Below are 12,238 nucleotides of genomic sequence, written 5' to 3'. Positions count from 1 at the left end.
AACTGACCTAGAGAAAAGTGAACCATATTTTGAGCTTTGAAACACAATTCATGGAAGGTTTTTATGTCACCATTGGTGGTGAAATTTGCATTCCCTGAAGGCCACGTTCATAGGTGACCATTGTAGTACATCTTTGTAAAATTTGCGGAGCATTTTAGTGCAGTCTCTTCGGTCTTACAACAAAAGCTTGAGAATTAAAGAAAAATCCTGGGTTACCCCTCCATGAATAGACACATAAGTCAAACCTTTAAAAAAGCATTAAAATAAGAATTATATTCATAATCAGAGAAAATTTAATTTTTTTATGCACTAGCAATGTAATGTTCATATCCTAATGTAACTTAAGATAAAAACTTTTCATGAAGTAAATGATTCTCCAAGGTATCAGAATTTTCAGAAAGGCTTAAAAAACCATTTTGGTGTAAATAATGCATAGTTTAATAGCAAAATCATAAAGATACATTTTGTATTTACAGTTTGACAGTTTATTGAAAAAATATTAAAATAATCACATCAGTTTATTAAACTGAATAATTATTTAATATACTGTGACTTTATATCATCTGTTTCATCATTCTTATAAATCTGATGATGTATAAGTGGTAAATATGCCTTCAAAGAAAAGAGAATGCTCTAGAGAGAAAAAAGATGATAAATTGATTTCAGCTACTTCACAGTACAAGAAGAAAGGTAAATCATACTTCATTTTAAAGAAGCTATAATTCTAGAAAACATTTGATTAGACAATTGCAATCTATTTAAGGTTCTAGAAGTTCAGACACTTCTGGTAGTGTTTGAATTATAGGATTATATGTAATTAACCCCTTTGAACTACAGCAATTCCTTTTGATAATGTAACAAGGAGAGTAAGTTTGTGGAAGATTCATCACCTTATGTAAACTTTTTAATGATCAATAATTGGTCAGAGAAAAATGAATTTCCAGTGTTCATTTGGAGTTGTTAAACTGATACTTCTATTTGACTCTCTGCTGCTCCCAGGAGGGTCATTCTGTGCCTTCACAATCTTCCCTGATTAGCTTATGCTTTACATGGGACTCCACCATTCTCCAAGCCACATCTAAAAATAGCCCTATACATAATAAGCTTATTGACGGAGGTAAGACTCTCATAGGTCCATAGGACACTTGCTGCAGATGGTAAATTAAGGCTGGATATCTTTTGCATTCTACTTTGTGTGTCTTGTAATATTATCTATAATGTGATCATATCTGGATATCACTACTTGTTCTCAGAATTATTGTTTCTTTTTCCTCATAGTCTTGATATTTTACATTTCAAAATTACTATATAGCTAATTGTAAATATGTCTTCTTTATATTTATTTATTTATTTTACTTTAAGTTCCAGAATATATGTGCAGAACATGCAGGTTTGCTACATAGGTATATGTGTGCTATTGTGGTTTGTGGCACCTATCAACCTGTCATCTAGGTTTTAAGCCCCATATGCATTAGTGATTTGTCCTAATGCTCTCCCTCCCCTCACTGCCCATCCCCTGACAGTCCCCAGTGTATGTTGTTTCCCACCCTTTGTCCATGTGTTCTCATTGTTCAACTCCCACTATGAGTGAGAACATGCAGTGTTTGGTTTTCTGTTACTGTATTAGTTTGTGAAGATGATAGCTTCCAGCTTCATCCATGTCCCTGCAAAGGACATGATCTCATTCCTTTTTATGGCTACATAGGAGTCCATCATGTATATTTACCACATTTTCTTTATCCAGTCTATCATTGATGGGCATTTGGGTTGGTTCCATGTCTTTGCTATTGTAAACAGTGCTGCAATAAATATACTTGCACATGTGTCTTTATATAGTAGAATAATTTATATTCCTTTGGGTATATACCCAGTAATAAGACTGCTGGGTCAAATAATATTTCTGGTTCTAAATCCTTGAGGAATCACCACACTGTCTTCCACAATGGTTGAACTAATTTACATTCCCACCAACAATGTAAAAGCATTCCTATTTCTCCACAGCCTCACCAGCATCTATTGTTTCTTTATTTTTTAATAATTGCCATTATGACTGGTGTGAGATGATATCTCATTGTGGTTTGTATCATCCTGATACCAAAACCTGGCAGAGACACAACAGAAAAAGAAAACTTCAGGCCAATATCCCCGATGAACATCGATGCAAAAATCCTCAATAAAATACTGGCAAACCAAATACAGCAGCACACCAAAATCTTATCCACCACAATCAAGTTGGCTTCATCCCTGGGATGCAAGGCTGGTTCAACATACACAATCAATAAACATAACCCATCACATAAACAGAACCAATGACAAAAACCACATGATTATGTCAATAGATTCAGAAAAGGCCTTTGATAAAATTTGACATCCCTTCATGTTAAAAATTCTCAATAATCTAGGTATTGATGGAACATATCTCAAAATAAGGGCTATTTATGACAAACCCACAGCCAATATCATACTGAATGGGCAAAAGCTGAAAACATTCCTTTTGAAAACCAACATAGTATTGGAAATTCTGTCCAGGGCAATCAGGCCAGAGAAAGAAACCAAGGGTATTCAAATAGGAAGTGAGGAAGTCAAATTGTCTCTGTTTGCAGACGACATGCTTCTATATTTAGAAAACCCTATCATCTCAGCCCAAAAACTCCTTAGGCTGATAAGCTGCTTTGGCAATGTTGCGGGATACAAAATCAATATGCAAAAATCACAAGCATTCTTATACATCAACAACAGACAAGCAGAGAGCCAAATCATTAATGAACTCCCATTTACAATTGTTACAAAGAGAATAAAATACCTACGAATACAGCTAATGAGGAACCTGAAGGACCTCTTCAAGGAGAACTACAAACCACTGTTCAAGGAAATAAAAGAGGACACAAACCAATGGAAAAACATTCCATCCTCATGGATAGGAAGAATCAATATTGTGAAAATAGCCATACTGCCCAAAGTAATTTATAGATTCAATGCTATTTCCATCAAACTACCACTGACATTCTTCACAGATCTAGAGAAAACTAATTTAAATTTCATATGGAACCCAAAAAGAGCCCATATAGCCAAGACAATACTAAGCAAAAAGAACAAAGCTGGAGGCATCAGACTACCTGACTTCAAACTATACTACAAGGCTACAGTAATTAAAACAGCATGGTACTGGTACCAAAACAGAGATATAAACCAATGGAACAGAGCAGAGACCTCAGAAATAATACCACACATCTACAACTATCTGATCTTTGACAAACCTGAAAAAAACAAGCAATGGGGAAAGGATTCCCTATTTAGTAAATAGTGCTGGGAAAACTGACTAGCCATATGCAGAAAAGTGAAACTGGACGCCTTCTTTACACCTTACACAAAAATTAACTCAAGATGGATTAAAGACTTTAAAACCTCAAACCATAAAAACCCTAGAGGAAAACCTAGGCAATACCATTCAGGACATAGGCATGGGCAAAGATTTCATGACGAAAATGCCAAAAGCAATCACAACAAAAGCCAAAATTGACAAATGGGATCTAATTAAACTAAAGAGCTTCTGCACAGCGAAAGAAACTATCATCAGAGTGAATATGCAACCTACAGAATGGGAGAACGTTTTTGCAATCTACACATCTGACAAAGGTCTAATATCCAGAATCTACAAGGAACTTAAACAAATTTACAAGAAAAAAAACCAACCCCGTCAAAAAGTGGGCAAGGGACATAAACAGACACTTTTCATAAAAAGGCATTTATGCAGCCAACAAACATGAAAAAAAGCTCAACATCACTGCTCATTAGAGAAATTCAGATCAAAACCTTTATATTTAATTAAGAAGTAATCTGAGCTGTCTAATAATAGACAATGACATTTTTTTTCACCAAGAATGAGAACAAATATGCTTTTCTTTAAAAAAGCTTTCTTGAATTCAACTTCTAATTTATTCTTTTACTTAGTTATATTTTGGGGCGAGAGAGAGAGAGCTCTTTGGAATTTCTCTTACAAATCTCAGATCAATAATGTGATACTTATTCAAATTCATAAGCATTTAGAAAAGCCTCTCATGAATTGGATGTATATGCTTCCTGTATCCTTTACCAAATAACAGTTCTTAGAATTTCTTTTTGTACTCCATATTTACTTAAATACAAACCTATATTTATATTTACGAAGTTGAAGCTTAGATCTTAAAATAATCGAATCTGGAAAAAGCCATTTGGGAAGTGGTAAATGGTTTCTAAATTTCAAAGCTAAAGAGGGAATGTAGTGTGGGGATTAAACCTCTTTTCTTATGGGAGGGACCAGGTTTTTTGTGAGCAGTTTTTTTTTATTTTACTTTAAGTTTTAGGGTACATGTGCACAACGTGCAGGTTAGTTACATATGTATACATGTGCCATGTTGGTTGTAACCAACCAGATATAAAGCAGATATCTAAGTCATGGTACTTGGGAAACCCAGAACCAGAGAAGTAATTCAAATACAGATGCCCCGGATCAAAATGTTAAATTGAGTGTACACTTATTGAGGAAGGGCATGCCCTTGAAGGATCCAGTATATTTTCCCCTAAATATGGCTTTTGACTAGACTCCCTCTGAAAATTAATATCTGTCACTGATAGAAGGGCTAGTCCCTCTCACTCTTTTTCGTTCTTTACTCCACATATTTGTTCACTGGTGATCAGAAGATTGTAAAAACATGTAAACATAATCCTAAAATACAGAAAAGACCGTGAAGAGGAACTGGTTGTGACTTTCACGTGATGGTTTCCAACCTTGGGAAACATACCCTTCCCTATTATGATAGCTTTTTTTCTGGATGCACCCACCCTTGACTGTCATTTGGGCAGGCAGGAGGCAGACCCACCTTGCATGGAGGTGTTAGATTGTGGAGAACAGGCCTCCATGGTCTAGATGAACTTCAGTTGGGAAGTGGTAGATTGGTATCTATAATATGATGGCAGGTAAAAGACTAAGGAACACTAGTTGAGGGGCTAAGGAAAACGGGTGAGACCCTGTGAAGGAACTAATGGAAAGTTATGTTTTTCTTTCCTGCATTATAATGACCTTCCATTTGCCTATGGCTTCTTCTTGCTAGTCTTTGGGAGTCTAAGGGAAGGTTACCTACATCCTTGAGAAGAAACAACCCAGAGAAAGTAATGGTATCACATGTGTGCTTTTCTCAGTGAGTCTGCAGTGGTGGGGAAAACTGTGGAACAAAGGGTGGGCACTTAAACTACTGCTATTTGTGTAAAAAGGAAGAATGACTTCCTAAGGCTGGAGAAAATGGGAAGCAATTGGATGACATTCAGATTTGAAGAATGTGTGACCATTATCACCATCACCATTGTCACCAATGACAATGTTGCCTGAAATTTGTGAAGTGTAGTGTATTTTTGAAAGTACTTTGCCCTAGAATCATCTAATTTGCTTTTTAGTTAAAACTTTTACTGTAGATATAGCTGGGAAAACTCTGTTTCATAAGAAATGTGTCTAACTGCAAAATAAGACACACCAATTTAAGACACTGGGAAATTTCAGAAGCCAAAAAACATATAAAATAATAGTGTATAGTTTGGGAGTTTATATTATGGGAAAGAACTTTTTTTTACATTTATCTTTTTATTTATTTGCTCATGTATACATACATACGTATAAAATACACAGATATATATACATGCAATACAAAATATACATACAAAAATACACAAATACAAAATACATTTATTTTCTCATCTAATCCTCCCAACGACCCTATAAGATAGAAACTGTAATTACTTTCATTGAATAGATATGGAAATAGAGACATAAATAGATTAAATATTGTTTCTTTTTATTGTACTTTAAGTTCTAGGGTACATGTGCACAATGTGCAGGTTTGTTACATATGTATACATGTGCCATGTTGGTGTGCTGCGCCCATTAACTCGTCATTTACATTAGGTATATCTCCTAATGCTATCCTTCCCCCCTCCCCACAACAGGCCCCGGTGTGTGATGTTCCCCTTCCTGTGTCCATGTGTTCTCATTGTTCAGTTCCCAGCTATGAGTGAGAACATGCAGTGTTTGGTTTTTTTGTCCTTGTGACAGTTTGCTGAGAATGATGGTTTCCAGCTTCATTCATGTCCCTACAAAGGACATGAACTCATCCTTTTTAATGGCTGCATAGTATTCCATGGTGTATATGTGCCACATTTTCTTAATCCAGTCTATCATTGTTGGACGTTTGGGTTGGTTCCAAGTCTTTGCTATTGTGAATAGTGCCGCAATAAACATACGTGTGCATGTGTCTTTATAGTAGCATAATTTATAATCCTTTGGGTACATACCCAGTAATGGAATGGCTGGGTCAAATGGTATTTCTAGCTCTAGATCCTTGAGGAATCACCACACTGTCTTCCACAATGGTTGAACTAGTTTACAGTCCCACCAACAGTGTAAAAGTGTTCCTATTTCTCCACATCCTCTCCAGCACCTGTTGTTTCCTGACTTTTCAATGATCGCCATTCTAATTGGTGTGAAATGGTATCTCATTGTGGTTTTGATTTGCATTTTTCTGATGGCCAGTGATGATGAGCATTTTTTCATGTGTCTTTTGGCTGCATAAATGTCTTCTTTTGAGAAGTGTCTGTTCATATCCTTCGCCCACTTTGTGATTGGTTGTTTGTTTTTTTTCTTGTAATTTTGTTTGAGTTCTTTGTAGATTCTAGATATTAGCCCTTTGTCAGATGAGTAGATTGCAAAAATTTTCTCCCATTCTGTAGGTTGCCTGTTCACTCTGATGGTAGTTTCTTTTGCTGTGCAGAAGCTCTTTAGTTTAATTAGATCCCATTTGTCAATTTTGGCTTTTGTTGCCATTGCTTTTGGTGTTTTCAACATGAAATCTTCACATAATTGGAAAAAACTACTTTAAAGTTCATATGGAAGCAAAAAAGAGCCCACATTGCCAAGACAATCCTAAGACAAAAGAACAAACCTGGAGGCATCATGTTACCTGACTTCAAACTATACTACAAGGCTACAGTAACCAAAACAGCATGGTACTGGTACCAAAACAGAGATATAGACCAATGGAACAGAACTGAGCCCTCAGAAATAATACCACACATCTACAACCATCTGATCTTTGACAAATCTGACAAAAACAAGAAATGAGGAAAGGATTCCGTACTTAATAAATGGTGCTGGGAAAACTGGCTAGCCATATGTAGAAAGCTGAAACTGGATCCCTTCCTTACACCTTATACAAAAATTAATTCAAGATGGATGAAGGACTTAAATGTTAGACCTAAAACCATAAAAACCCTAGAAGAAAACCTAGGTAATACCATTCAGGACATAGGCAAGGGCAAGGACTTCATGTCTAAGAGGTAGAGGGGGATTTGAATCCAGACCATTGAATTGCAGGTATGTCTTGCTTAGCCTCTGCCACATAGGACAATGGTTTGCTCCTGCTCTCAGGCAGTTTCAGAAATAGTTCCCATGTATTAAGAATTGGTTGAAAAATACTGAGATAATCTTTAAGTTGTATTGCAAGGGAAAACCCTTCCCACTTGTTTTATATGCATCATATTTACAGTCAGTCAGTATTTATATTTGTAAGTGGGGATACATTTAAATGCAATGTCATACACTTTGAAAGTGCAATATATTTTTGTTACTTGGTTAAAATTCATCACAGAAGTCATTTTTCTCCCAAGAAATGTCTGAGTACATTAGCTTCAAAGAGGATATTGGCAAGCTGATAGCATACATATTTTAAATAGAATGTTCAACTGTGTTTAATGTGTATTTGTGAGAAATAGCTGTGTATTCATGGAGTTTATGAAGAGCTAAGCTTGCTTATCACTTGCTTCCCAATAGTGAACTGTTCCTTCTTTGCAAATCATCAGTCACCTAACAGAAGAAAGGGGAAAAAAGACTATTTTATAATTAAAGGTTTCTAATATGTAAACACTGTCCCATAAATGAAACAGAATTTACCTTTATTAGGTACAGACCTTATGTTGGAAGTGAGATATTTGACTGAAGAGAGAAAAAAATTACATTTTGTTGTACTACTCTGCCTTGATTACATAATGGAAGCCCAAGTCATGATTGAAAAGGTTTTAAATGTTAAGGGACATCATCTTATTCTTTAGGTATTAACAGTGAATACTGTTATAAGCTTTGAATAGCTGAAGGACTGGCTTGAAAGGGGTTTGGAAATGCACCAGAAGTTTATGCAGGTTTGGTAATTAAAGAAGCAAATAGGAAAAACTACAGAAAAGGCAAAAAAGGAGCAGGTGAAAGAGAAGTTGAGTATGATGCATTACATGAGCAGACATTAAAATTAAATAAAGTGGAGGTGCCCTGATTTAAATTTATTAAGGAAAACAGAAATAACTGCTAGTTATGTTACATAATTGACCATAAAAATGTAGATATTATCCATTCTTAATTATCCATTAAGAACGCAATAAATGATACCTGCAACCCAGGTGGCATGAGAGTGAGGAGCCCAGAAACAATTGGGAAAAGTGAGTTAATACTACTTATGGTGCTGCCCGATGCTACAAGGCAGGAGAACCCATGGATGGTGGGAAGTATTTTGTTAAGTAGTGAGTGTAAGTCCCCTATGAATGATTATTTAAATCTTCTTTTTGTTAATACTCAGCAGCCATTAAATGGAAAAATAGAACAAGAACTAAATCAGTTTAACAAGGCAATCACCAGGCCCCTGAGGAAGCAGGCTTGTAAGTGGACTGTTTGCAGATGTAGAAACTTTTACAGGAGAAGGTGAAGGTGCCTGATGAATGTTCTGGGTTCTAGTGTCTTAAAATGTAAAAGCAGTCTTTTTCATTGTGTGTACCAGGATCAACTGCAATGTTTGTTACAAATGTTGATTCTGTGTTCTCAAACTAGACATACTGAAACAGAATTCCTTGGAGCCTACATTCATTTTTTTAAAAAAAATCTTTCTAAGTGATTGTTATGCCTATTAAGTAACAATCATCTTATTAAGGAATGATTAGATAGAAGGAATCTTACAAAATAGAATTCTGAGTGTGATAGTAAATCTGTTGCAACAGAGGAATGGAATATTCAGAGAAGAGAGGATAGGAAACTATCCTTGGAACTCTAAAATAGATAGGAGTTTTTTTCCATTAATAGTAACTTATAGCATCTTGAAAAAGATTCATTGCTACCTAACCATAGGAGGTTTCAGGCGAGAAGGCCTGGAACTACAGGTGGGAGAGGTCCCGTCAACACTAGAAGGCATAGAGGTTGGTGATGACTTCACACCAAGAGGTTGCAAAGATATAACGTGACAGCTATGCATAGCAATACTTTAGTGACTGCATTCCTCGACTAGTATTTTTTTAATGTGAATGAAATTTTGGTAAATCTCTTACATTTCTGAGTATTACTCATTTCTGCTGAAACAACTGGGAATGCCTCTTACATTGAGATAAAATCTCTGATAGAACTCTATACTGAATATTCTGAAAGAAAAATTCTAGGATTGTCTGGGTATGGGGAGAAAGGAGGTATCAGTGACAATTTCAGTTCTTCTGGTTGGTGATTACAATATTTGTGAAGAATAAAACTGTGAAAAGTAAACAGTAGGGAATGTGGATGGTACTGAATGAAATAAAATGATTTCCTGGTATGGGTTCGGCATATACTTGGTAAAAACAATGAAAAGTATGTTTGGAAGAACTTTAAAAGACCCTATCTCTTGCTTTTAATCTGAATTCGATGGATAGAAGTAAAATTCTGGATAAAACAGCCATACAAGATTGCAAATAGAGGACAAAAATGAGAATCAGGAATTGGGTGCTGTGGTGTATGCCTGTAATCCTAGCAACTCAGGAGGCTGAGGCAGGAAGATAGCTTGAACCCAGGGGGACCAGGCTGCGGTGAACTATGATTGCACTACTGCATTCCAGCCTGCAAGACAGAGTAAGATCCTGTCTCTTGAAAGAAAGAGAGAGAAAGTAAGAAAGAATGAAAGTAAAGAAGAAAGAAAGAAGAGTCAGGTCAAGAAGAAACACGGCAGGAAAAATTTTTCATAATTTTAGATGGGAGGAATAGGGAGATAATATTTCTGGTTTCAGATATCTGTGTATTAAAGGCACCCAGTATAAGTGATTACCAAAGTAAATGGAACTTTTTTATACATGAATGCAAAATGTTATGATAGGCATAGCCAAGACTTCATTTGAGACTCAACAAATATAATATGGCATTAAAAGGAACAATTTGATCAAAGATCTTAAGTCCAATCAAAACGAAGAGGAAACAGTTTTGTAAGATATGAATACATGACTCCCAACACAGATCACAAAACTGCTACGCAGCTCAACTATAAATAGGGAATTCAGAAAATACAGTGAATCCTGTTAACATTCTTCCTTCAAAGTAAACAAAATTGTAATTTTTGAGTGATACATTTACTGTTAAGATATTAGGGCCGGGCGCGGTGGCTCATGCCTGTAATCCCAGCACTTCGGGAGGCCAAGGCGGGCAGATCACGAGATCAAGAGACTGAGACCATCCTAGTCAACATGGTGAAACCCTGTCTCTACCAAAAATACAAAAATTAGCTGGGCATGGTGGTGCAAGCCTGTAGTTCCAGCTACTCGGGAGGCTGAGGTAGGAGAATCACTTGAATCCGAGAGGCAGAGGTTTCAGTGAGCTGAGGTTGCGCCACTGCACTCTAGCCTGGTGACAGAGTGAGACTGTCTCAAAAAAAAAAAAAAAGATACTAGTGTATCTTTTTCCAGAATGTTTCTTACACACTTCACATTGTGATTTAATGGTAGATAAGAGTTTTACACTGCATGTTTCATTAATATTACATAACAAGAGTTTTTGTATTATTAGAATTTTTGACAAATGATATTGGATAACCCATAAATGTATTTAATCACGTTGTTGTGCATTTATGTTCTTTTGAATTTTTTTCCTACTATACAGCTGTGGTGAAGGGGCTTCATTAAGACAGAATTCTGGAAAAGTAATTATGGGGTCAAATGTTAGAAACACTTTTTTAGTTTCTAGAAACAATTTGGACATCATTTTTCAGAAATGTTCCAATTGACAGTCTTACCAGCAGTTTGTGTTCATCTCAGTGTACTTCCTTGTGTACTAAATCTTATAATATTAGTAATAATTATTATTTTACCAGTTTTAAGAGGCAAAATGGTATGTGACTATGGTTTCATGTCACCTTTGAAATTTGTGTTGCGGTTGAAATATTTATGTTTATTAACTATTTTATTTATCTACATTAATGTATATGTGTATAAAATTATTTCTTGTACCTATCTAACCATCGAAGACTTGGTTTTTACCTCTTCTCTACTTATAGGTACTCATCGTGTAGCTAAGTCTCAGTCTATGGTTTGTTACCCAGTTTAGTTCATCGTGTCCTTTGGGACCTCTAGGATATTGATAAGGGAGTAGCACCTAACTTTGGTGTTGTGCTGTTATATATTTCCTAATTTTTAACTATTATGTTGGCCATCATATGACAATTTTAGGTGAAGGCATGAAAGCTATATATTTGCATATACACAGTTGCCTCATCCAACAGTGGGTTCTTGATATATTGTTGAGTTTTCTACGTGGGCCTCCAAAGATGGTATTTTCTTCATTAGAGAAATTTTGCATCCTGAACAATAGAAGAGTCTCATCTGGATCTGATCTTTGGGGATATTTGTAAGCTCTACTTGGCACCCTAAAGCACTTCTCTCAAACCTCTCATGTCACATTTGTGAACCCTGAAAACAAAGCTCCTACATTTAGCAGGAAAAACTTTAAACAAAATATTCTTACAGGCCAGGAATGGTAGCCCATGCTTATAATCCAGCATTTTGGAAGGCCAAGGCAGGAGGATTGCTTGAGCTCAGGAGTACAATTTTTTTTGTTGTTTTAATTAGCTGGACATGGTTGCATGCCCTGTATTACCAGGTATTTGGGAGGCTGAGGCAAGAGGATCACTTGAGCCCAGGAAGTCAAGGCTGTAGTGAGCCATGATCTCACTACTGCACTCTAGCCTGGGTGACAGAGTGAGACCCTGTCTCTAAAAAAAAATAAAAATAAATAAAAATTCTTATAGACATCATCACATACTGGATAGTTAGTTCTTTGAATGGTTTTTTGTTATTCTTGTTTTACCTTTATCAGTGCTCAGTAATTTTTCAAATTCACACTCTAATTTGATAAACAGACCTTCTTAATCATTGTGTTTGAGTTAAC

Source organism: Pongo pygmaeus, chromosome 14 (genome assembly GCF_028885625.2).
Source record: "Pongo pygmaeus isolate AG05252 chromosome 14, NHGRI_mPonPyg2-v2.0_pri, whole genome shotgun sequence".
Taxonomy (NCBI): domain Eukaryota; kingdom Metazoa; phylum Chordata; class Mammalia; order Primates; family Hominidae; genus Pongo; species Pongo pygmaeus.
Note: the sequence above shows the minus strand (reverse complement) of the source record.